Source organism: Limulus polyphemus, unplaced genomic scaffold, assembly GCF_000517525.1.
Source record: "Limulus polyphemus unplaced genomic scaffold, Limulus_polyphemus-2.1.2 Scaffold13045, whole genome shotgun sequence".
NCBI lineage: Eukaryota > Metazoa > Arthropoda > Merostomata > Xiphosura > Limulidae > Limulus > Limulus polyphemus.
Window position 1 is genome coordinate 1 of NW_013678655.1, and position 8,876 is coordinate 8,876.

The window sequence follows — 8,876 nt, forward strand, 5'->3', positions numbered from 1 at the left end:
TGAGTCTCTATGACTTCTGCTTTCAGTAACTGTAGTTAAAAATATGAATATTTTTGGTTTATATAAATATTCTCATTAATATCAAGTTATTTTGAGAATGCTATCATTGTACAACATGATATCGATTCCATTCTACCTTCATCCTGGATCCAGGATTCTTTACCTCTTGGTTTTGTTGCATCAGCTGAGTATACCTTGTCTTTCAACGACTTTGACCAACTGTTTGCACCAATTGCTTTTGTTTCTGTTTCTTCCCTTCCTGACAATGAACAGTTAATCCCATCTTTGTTACATGGATATGTGATATTCTTTCTCTAGTTGTTTTGCTGAATCTCAGACTACCTTACTGCACAAGCTTTCTTCCGATCATCTTCTCTTCCCTCCTCTCCCGATATTTATATTTATGCCAATACCATTTAGTCTCAACTTCATACAGAACCCCACCTAACTCATCTTTCTAGATCTTGAAAATCTTATTTTGAGGTGTACCATCAAGATTTTTCTACTTTTCTTAAGCTCATTCCCTTGGATCACACTGCGTCCAACTTGGGGATCTTCCCCTTTTTATGTCTGTCACTCACCATCAGTCAACTTGTCTCTGTTTTGCTCTTATTCAGCTTCTTCGCTATGCATAAGCATTTCACCTTCTTTTGAAGGCTCTACATCATGACCCATCAACCTTCACTTGGGATAATTGCACCAACCTGTTCACCACCTTCACTTTGATATCGTCTTTTGTCCCAGTTAACTTGATTTATTTGTTCTCTCAAGTCTTATGTTTCTCTCTAACATGTCTTATGTGTTCTCTTCAGTGGACTCTGTCTGATCAATGAAAGATGTCTAGAGATCCACTGTTTTTTCTTATATCTCTCTCTCCATCTCTTCCCCTCTCACTGTAATGGTGTGTCTATCAGTCCCAAACAACTCTAGACATCCTTATTCCCACACCTTGACCAGAGGTACACATTTTCACTGATTCCTCTATGTGGGACAGTTCTGAACATCTGAACCCCTTCTAGAGTATGGTCTTCAGAGGAATGGTCTATGTGTATCAGCATCCTAATTTGTCTTGTCATCTTGTTATGATCCATTCAGACAATTCCATTGTTGTTTCGTACATCAACCAACAGGGAGGCATTTGCTCTAAGGATTTATGCTTTCTGGTTCTGAACTTTCTCTTTTGGGTCCATGACCACCACATTCAGTTGATGGCTTGTCATGTCCCAGGAGCTTTGAACTTGTTGGCAGATTGGCCGTCTTGTTTGGACCAGATTATTTAAATAGTGGTCATCTTTGAGTGTTTTAGTGGATTTGTTCCCACTTTGGGAGACTCCTCATTGATGCTTTTGTGATTCTCCTCACCACCGAACTTCCAGTTTTCTGGTCACCTGGCCGAGATTAGTAGCTCTGGTTGTAGATGCTTTGAAGTAGGATTGTTGCAGTGTTTTTCTATATGTGTATTCTCCTTTTTAACTTCTTTCTAGGGTGCTGCATATTACTTGAGATACCCTTACTGGGTCCTTCTCATTGCTTCTCTTTGACTTGCTCACTTTTACACCTCTTGGCATCTAAGGAAACTTCCAATTTGGAGGTTCTTTTTGTATCAGCCTTGGATGTTCATATTTTACAACAGTGTGTCATGCCTTCATTTTCATGCATGGGTTTTGTCCAGTCCCTTGCAAGGCTACCTGGATTTCCTCACAGAGTGGCTCATTTTCTTGCTTGCTCTTGTTGGCCCACAATCCCTGTATTTTATGAATGCAAATGGCTGACTTGCCACCATTGGTCCATTCATCATTCCCTTTCCCCAGATTGTTCAACCTTTCCTCATCTCATTTTATTTTTTTATTTGATATTTTGAGAGTAGTTTATCAGTATCTACAGTTGCTTATTACAGAGCAGCATTGTCAGTGATCTCTCACCTTCTCTCAGACCATTTCTTTCTTTGGCTCTTCTTCCAAGCTTTTGTTATCAGTTGTCCTCCTTGACCAGTTCATCTCCCAGACTTGAAACATTGTTTAGTTGTCCAGGCTCTCACAAATCGTCTGTTTGAACCTTTCATCACCTGTTCCCTGTACCATCTTTCTCTGACTTTTTTGTTTAGGCACCCTCTCCATGGTATCAAAGGGATAAGATAATTTTATTTACAGACTGCTTCTTCTTCCTCCATAAGACTTGGGCTGTCCAAGGGTGTAATCTCCAATCCTCCTTCTGTCTATTTTTTCTTTGTATGATCTTACTGACCCCAGTTGTCTTCTTTGTTCTGTTAGAGGGGGCAGTTTGGAGTTAAATGATTCCTACTGCTCTATTCCATTTTACTGGACTTCATTTTTTCTTACTGTAGGATCTTTCTTCTTCTCCTGACTAATATTTCTGTATGTTTGCTGGTTGGGTTAAACAACTCATTTGGCTTGTTTATTCCTCCATGGAAGATAACTCCTATTGACCTACCATCAAGTTCATCATCTCTTGGTTTCTCTTGACTCCAGCCATCATAGTTCCCTGGATGAGATATTAAGGGTGGGGATGTGAACAAAGCCCAACACATTTTGGTCCCATAACATACACCATATTCCGATTTCATCTAACTCAGAGTTCTCTCTCTCTCCATTCTCCATTCTTCCAAGAGGTTCTAAAGAGATGAGTTGTTTTTTTACAGCTCCCTCATTACCATTATTATATCTCACTGAATATATACTGGAGACCATAGAACTCATCATGTGGCCAATGGAGTACATCTTTACTCCAAAATCTGGTTGTGGAAAACATAAAGTGTTAAGCTCATCTGCCCCCTGCTGTTGAAATATGGAAAGTCTCAGGATATATATTTTATTTTCCATGCTGTATATCAAGGAAAATAAACCACACAGCACCAGATGTGACCATGCCCTTACACTTGGCTAGCACCTCTGTCCCTGTTTATGTAACTAGTTATACAGTAAAGGCCTTTAGCAGATGATAGAAAATTCCTGTTCAGTTCACACACCTCTTCAGTGTCTCCCCATATTTTTTTTTATTATTCTAGTGGAGAATCCTCACTTCCGAGTTCCAAACCACTGGGGAAGTCAGTATGTAGATTTCCCTTTTGGTTGGTGTAATGCCACTGGTATGGGACCAAATGGACACACCCCTCAATTGGAGTGTTACCTGGAAGTGCATTACCAACCACCCTACTGTCTTTCCGGTGGTTATGTCACCTGAATGTTCTTCTTGGGTTGCAGTTCTTGGATGATTCCCCCACACATCTGCTTGTTCTGGTACATATTTCATGTATTTCTTCAGTACTGTACAGTTTGACTTCTTGCCCTACATACCCAGGCTCAGCTGACTGTCTAAAATACAACGGCCTGTTGAGCAATCTTCTACTCTGTCCACGTGTGTAACACTTCAGAAGTTTCTTCTTCCAGCATTTTTTGCTCTACCACCTTTATCAGGCAAAGAGTATTCTCTAAAGGAGAGGAGTGGCATCTTCCAAGAAGTGATGCCCCAACATCCCCACCCCCCATCCCTCAAGAGTGGGTGAAACTACCTATACATTCCCCCTCTCTGATGCTATAATTTCAGGAAAGAGCTACATTGGCCTCTCCATCTTACCAATATGGAATTCTGGCTTTCTGCTATGCAGAGAGTAAGGTACACTTTATAGTTGATTAGCATCACTTAGGTACAATTTCTGGTTGGTTAGCATCATTTAGCTGCACTTTCTGATTGGCTAGCATCTTGTAGATACAATTTCTGGGGCCTGGTGGCCAGGTGGTTAGGGAGCTTGACTCGCAATCTGTGGGTTCAAATCCCATCCAACCGAATATGCTCACCCTTTCAGCTGTGGTGGCTTCATAATGTGTCGGTCAATCTCACTATTCATTGGTAAAAAGAGTAGCTGCCATCCCTCTAGTCTTACACTGCTAAATTAGGGATGGCTGGTACAGATAGCCCTCATGTAGCTTTGCGTGAAATTAAAAAACAAACAAACAATTTCTGGTTGGCTAGCATCACATAGGTACACTAAGTAAATGTAATCTCTCAAGTGTATATATCACTATCTTTAAAAATTTTTAATGTGTGTGTATTTTAACTTTAATTGTGAGTATTATTATTAAAAACTGACTACCACATCATTCCTCTGCTTTGAGTCATGATTAGAGAGAGAAGTATGAGAGAAAAAGGTGGTTTCTTTGTTTCACTAGAACTATCCAACGAATTTTCTGTGTTTTCACATTCTAGGGTTTTTACGAGAACTCCAGAAACTAGTCCTACAGAGTAATCAGCTGACCAGTCTGCCTCGAGCCATTGGTCATCTCACAAGCCTCACCTATCTCAGTGTGGCTGAAAATAACATTGGCTTTATTCCAGAAGAAATAAGTAAGACATTTTTCTCAAGAATACAGAGTTTGTGGGGGAGGAGCTAATTTTTTGTATATGGAATTCATTACTTATTTCTGTTCAATATTTGTTAATATCTTAGTTTTAGATCATTTGGACATCATGCATTTATCAGCTGTAAACTACTTATTTAAAAGTAAAGAACAGTAATTTTTCCTTTGTTATGTAAAAGTTTTCTTACTAGAATATTGTTATGTTATCATTAAGCCTAATAATGATAAACAACTGGATATGTGGTCACTGTGGTATAAACTTTTAAACCAAAACATATCATTCTTACATTTGACTGTTGCCTCAAGTATGCTTTTTATCTTCCTTAAACCAACCATTCCTCCTTCCTTGCTACAACATATATGATGGCTTGTTTTTATCTTCCTTAAACCAACCATTCCTCCTTCTTTGCTACTACATATATGATGGCTTGTTTTTATCTTCCTTAAACCAACCATTCCTCCTTCCTTGCTACTACATATATGATGGCTTGTTTTTATCTTCCTTAAACCAACCATTCCTCCTTCCTTGCTACTACATATACAATGGCTTGTTTTTAACTTCCTTAAACCAACCATTCCTCCTTCCTTGCTACTACATGTACGATGGCTTGTTTTTATCTTCCTTAAAACAACCATTCCTCCTTCCTTGCTACTACATATACAATGGCTTGTTTTTAACTTCCTTAAAACAACCATTGACCTTACAAAGGTGTTCGTATAAAACCTGAAATTATTTTTTTATATATATTTGGCTTGTTTTGACATGTACATGTAGCAGTGACCTTACAAAGGTGATCATACAAATCCAGAAATGTCTTGTTTTTTCTATTTTTGTTGGTGGTTATCACTACTTTATACAGTAAAATTGTTGATACTCAATACACTAATATTTATGCTGCTTGAACTCGGAAGTACTGATTAAGGTGAAGTTTCCCCTAATTTCTGTTAAGAAGTTGTGAAACTTATACAAACACAGAAAGTGCCAGAAGCAACCCTTTTTTTAATATTTTTGTAGTATGTTATCTGAGTGTGTAGATGTGAAAATATTTCTTTTCTTGATGTGTAACGTGCTTGTGGTACGTATGTTCATAATAGCTTCAATTTTCAAGCCATTCATAGCTGTGTAAAAGTAACCCTTGCATGTTTTTTAGGTTCGTTGGAAAATCTAGAATCCTTGTACTTGAATGACAATCCTAATCTACACAGTTTACCATTTGAACTGGCTCTCTGTAACAATCTTCAAATCATGAACGTGGAAGGCTGCCCACTCTCACAGATCCCACCTGAGATAGCCAGTGGTGGGTCATCATTAATCATACAGGTTGGTGGTCTTTTAAAACTGGAAATATACAGGTAAAATATGGTATGTAGTGATGATCGTGTTGAAATATGTAGAATATAAAATGAGGCATTGTGGGTAAATAATATCCAAATCTTAATTCAGTAAGAAGTGTAGACTTTTTTTATAAGTTAAGTTTCTCATGTCTAGATTATGATCAACATACAATGTGAGGATGTGGAATATTTGTTTTTAGTAAGATCTAGTGTGTTAATGGATGTTTCTTTCTCTCTGTTGTGTAGTACCTGAAGATGAAAGGACCCTACAGAACCATATGAAAGAGTATTTAGGGTAAAGTTATTATTGGTTCCCTTTGCTGGAAATGCACGTACCTAGTATGTGCTTTGTGTCTCTTGATGTGGAGTTGTCAGGCGATGCCCTCTGGGGGTGGAGACCATGCTGCATGCTGTCCCGGTCAGATCTTAACATGACCCGAGTGGAGGATTGGCAGATGTTGGTGTGTGTTTGTGTTTGCATAACTAGTGGTTGTCCAATCACAACTAGGGACTTTTTTTTTCAACTGTCACCCCTCCTGGTGGACAACTGTGCATGCATCAATCCTGTAATTTGTGTAGAGCTTTGTGAAGATGAAGACAACTGGCCACACGGCTGACCACTGGACAGCTTATTGACTTGGTACATAGCAGATGTGTATACATGTTATCTTGTGTTAACTGTGACTGTTTAAACTGTATCCGTGACTTTTCTTGTCATTGTTCAGTTTACACCTTTAGTTAGCTGTTCTGCCGACTTGCTAGTAATCAAACACAAAGTATATCTGACATTTTAAGTCTCAAAACCGAAGTTACCACTTATAAGACTAGCATCAAAACTAAATATAGATTTGAATAATTGAAACAGACAAGAATGTAACTGCTTTAATCATCCACTTATTATACACATCTAACTGATAGATACGTGAGCACGTTAATTAATCTCTATGTGTTACGTACTTGTTAGTAATTTATCTTGAAAAGTAACACACAAATTGGAGTAGTATCATTAGAATACAAAACTGAACCCTTATAAATAATAGTGATGTACAGTAAAAGTTATTCTAAAGATGTATTTCTGTTCGATTTTGGTAAGGAAGTTCACTAATGTATTTTTATTGTTGTTAGTAATATTATAATTTGTACCAAAATGGGAAAATCAACTTTCTAAACTTATGAAGTTTTAGTCCTGTCCCATTTATTGAGTAGTAGTAGTACGAAGGAGGTGTCCCGTTTGTCAGCTTCAGATCATATACAAGTAATATTATTTCACCTTTTAACTGTATCTTCCACAGTTTTGTAAAGTGAAACACCTGAGGTATTGTTAATGTGCCAGTGTTTTCCAATATGCTGATGTTGGCTAGTAAAATTTGGGATTGAATTTTATGAGTAGGTTCATTATGTGTTATATATTTGCAATTCTAAAGGTGTTATAAAATACAAGTGTGATGAATGCTGGATTTTAAAACTTGTTGGTTTAACATCAGATAATTTAAGTTGTTAAAAGTATAAACTCTGTTTACGAGCCATTTTGTACTTTACGTTTTGAAGTTTAAAACTTGTTTTACTTCAAAGCAATTTGAACCTAAAATAGATGAATAATTTATTACCTAAAGTTTTTTTTTCTATTGAACTATATCTTGTTGGGGTCTGATCGATACAAAACGATAAAGTAATGAGAGATTGATTTGTTAATTTTAAGAAAATGTTAAGTCTGACATTTTCAATTATAAAAAGTATTACCACATATAAAAAAAAAGTGAATTGGAGAAATCAGTAGGCTAGTTATTGAAAGAATGCACTATTCAGAGAATTTAGCCAAGAAATGGTAAGTAGTTAAATCTACTGATAATATGAATGTTCCTTAAGGAGAGCTAATCGTAAGTGTAAAAAGAATTGTTGTAATGATTTATTGAGTTTGGTCAGTTTATTATTTTGTACCAGCCAATAGGACAGCTTCTTACCACATCCACACTGTCCGAGTTAGAAATGTTCTCTTGCTCGTAAGGGATTATTATGTCTGTGTTTCAAAGACAGTTTTCTCAGCTTCTTGTTATCGTGTGGTAAACTCACAAGCAGAGGCAGATGGAATCTGCTGGAAGTCTTATAACTTTGCATTTATATGTAATGTGGACCATGCAATACAAATTAAGATACAAGGTCAACCATTCACAAAACATATATGAATTATAAAACTGAGAAAGTTTGGGTTAAGATTATGTCCACCAGTAAAATCACTCGGTGTAAACCGCTGTAGTCAGATGTAGCACGTGTGGTCCAATAGTCACTTAACCTCACTTAGTGTGGTAAAACTTTACTGTCAGATGATATATATATATAGTGGTTTCACTTTGCTGCAAGTAATGTTAACCAGCCAGATTCTTGTCTGTAGATAATGTTGCTACAAATTTTAAGTTGAAATGTAGAACTTCTTATATGAATATTTTTCTGGGAATACAGCTGCTTTCTCTTGTTATTGACAATGCTGTGGAGCACACACGCTTGTGTATCATGAAGTTATCCTTCTTGACCACATCCTCTAATTGGTTGTAGGTGTGATGTAGGAGTATCTTTATCCAGGAAGCTGGTTTATGTAATGTAGGAGTATCTTCATCCAACAAACTGGCTTACTGGTTGTGGTTTTTGCCATTTTTCTAGTAACTAAAGAATCTCTAAGTCAGCCAAGTAGATAATGGAGTTAATCCAGTACAGCCAACATGTTTGCACTGGATGTACCAATGTATGTAAAGTACCATACTTTGTCTCCTGGTCGATGTACCAGCATATGTGAAGTAACATCTGTTGTTTCCTGGTCGATGTACCAGCATATGTGAAGTACCATCCTTTGTCTCCTGGTCGATGTACCAGCATATGTGAAGTAACATCCTTTGTCTCCTGGTCGATGTACCAGCATATGTGAAGTAACATCCTTTGTCTCCTGGTCGATGTACCAGCATATGTGAAGTAACATCTGTTGTTTCCTGGTCAATGTACCAGCATATGTGAAGTAACATCTGTTGTTTCCTGGTCGATGTACCAGCATATGTGAAGTAACATCTGTTGTTTCCTGGTCGATGTACCAGCATATGTGAAGTAACATCTGTTGTTTCCTGGTCGATGTACTAGCATATGTGAAGTAACATCCTGTGGTTTCCTGGTCGATGTACC

General features: G+C 37.4%; 1 long non-coding RNA gene across 1 annotated transcript; it reads left to right on the forward strand.

The window, feature by feature from the left end:
• Positions 1 to 3,947: 3,947 nt before the first annotated feature.
• LOC106477153 lies at positions 3,948 to 8,843 on the forward strand. The gene is made up of 3 exons (XR_002609370.1): positions 3,948 to 4,362; positions 5,528 to 5,697; positions 5,958 to 8,843. It is a non-coding gene; the product is annotated as an uncharacterized LOC106477153 (long non-coding RNA).
• Positions 8,844 to 8,876: the final 33 nt, after the last annotated feature.